Source organism: Lontra canadensis, unplaced genomic scaffold (assembly GCF_010015895.1).
Source record: "Lontra canadensis isolate GAN:19392208 unplaced genomic scaffold, GSC_riverotter_1.0 scaffold12, whole genome shotgun sequence".
Taxonomy (NCBI): Eukaryota; Metazoa; Chordata; class Mammalia; order Carnivora; family Mustelidae; genus Lontra; species Lontra canadensis.
Genome location: NW_022631006.1, coordinates 15,449,744 through 15,451,435, shown reverse-complemented (window position 1 = coordinate 15,451,435; position 1,692 = coordinate 15,449,744).

Sequence of the window (1,692 nt, the reverse complement as noted above, 5' to 3'; positions counted from 1 at the left end):
ATCCCAGGGTCCTGGGATTGAGCCCCACATTGGGCTCCCTGCTTAGCGGAGAGCCTGTTTCTCTCTCTCCCTCTGCCTGCTGGTCTGCCTACTTGTGCTCTCTATCTCTGTGTCAAATATATAAAACCTTGGGGAAAAAAAATGTCTGGTAAAGTTCACCTGTGAAACCATCTGGTCCTGGACTTTTCTTCATTGGGAGATTTTTGATTACTGATTCAATCTTCTTACTAGTAATTGCCCTATTCAGATTTTTTATTTGTTCCTGATTCAGTCTTTGTAAATTGTAAATTTCTAAGAGATTTTCTGTTTCTTCTAGATCATCCAGTTTGTTGGCATATAGTTGCCTTTTATGATCCTTTGAATTTCTGTGGTATCCATTGTAATGTCTGCTTTTTAAAAATTTATAATTGTGTTGATTCTGGTTCTTTTTATTTTTTTCTTGGTTATTATAGCTAAGGGTTTGTCAATTTTTTTTTTACCTTTTTAAAGAACAACCTTTAGTTTTATTAATCTTTTCTATTGTTTTCTGTTCTTTATTTCATTTATTTTTGTTCTAATCCTTATTATTTCTTTTTTTCTGCTAACTTTGGACTCAGTTTGTTCTTTTTCTAGTTCTTTAACTCTTGGAGTTAGGGTCTTTATTTGGCATCTTTTTTGCTTCTTTTTGTTTTTGTTTTTTTATTTATTTTTAAATTTCTTTTCAGTGTTCCAGAATTTGTTGTTTATGCACCACACCCAGTGCTCCATGCAATACGTGCCCTCCATAATACCCACCACCAGGCTCACCCAACCCCCACTCCTCTCCCCTCCAAAACCCTCAGTTAGTTCCTCAGAGTCCACAGTCTCTCATGGTTCATCTCCCCTTCCGATTTCCCCCAACTCCCTTCTGTTCTCCATCTAGTAGACTTTTATTATTGCGAACTTCCTACTTAGGACTACTTTTGCTGCATTCCACAGGTTCTAATATGTTGTGTTTCCATATTCATTTGTTTTAAGAAACTTTTATTTCTTCTTTAATTTCTCTTTCGATCCATTGGTTCCTCAGGACAGTGTTAATTTACATGTGTTTATGAATTTTCCAATTTTCCTCTTGTCATTATTTCCTGTTTCATGCCACCATGGCCACGGAAGATACTTGGCATGATTTCAGCCTTCTTGATTTTGTTAAGACTTGTTTTGTGACCTAACATGTAGTCAGTCCTAGAAAATGTTCCATGTGCACTTGAGAGATGAATTATTTGGGGGATAGATTGTTCTGTATATGTCTGTTAGGTCCATTTGGTCTATAGCATTGTTCAAATATATGTTTCCTTATTGATTCTGTAGATTTGACCAACACTATAGACCAAATACTAAGGGGCCAATACATCAAGAAGTTAGTAACAAACATTTAGTGGAGTATTAAAGTTCCCAACAATTTTACTGTATTACTGTTTATTTCTCCTTTTAGCTCTGTCAGTTTTTGCTTTATATATTTAGGTGCTTTAATGTTACTCTCAGGGTAGTGAGATCCAGCCCTCCATTGGACTCTGTGCTCAGTGGGGAGTCTGCTCAAGATTTAATCTCTCTCCCTCTGCGCCTGCCCCTGCTCATGCTTTCTCTTTCTTTCTTTCTCTTTATAATAAATGATCTTTAAAAAATGAGTCTCCTATAGGCAACAAACATATTGTTGGATCTTGTTTTTTTTTAATC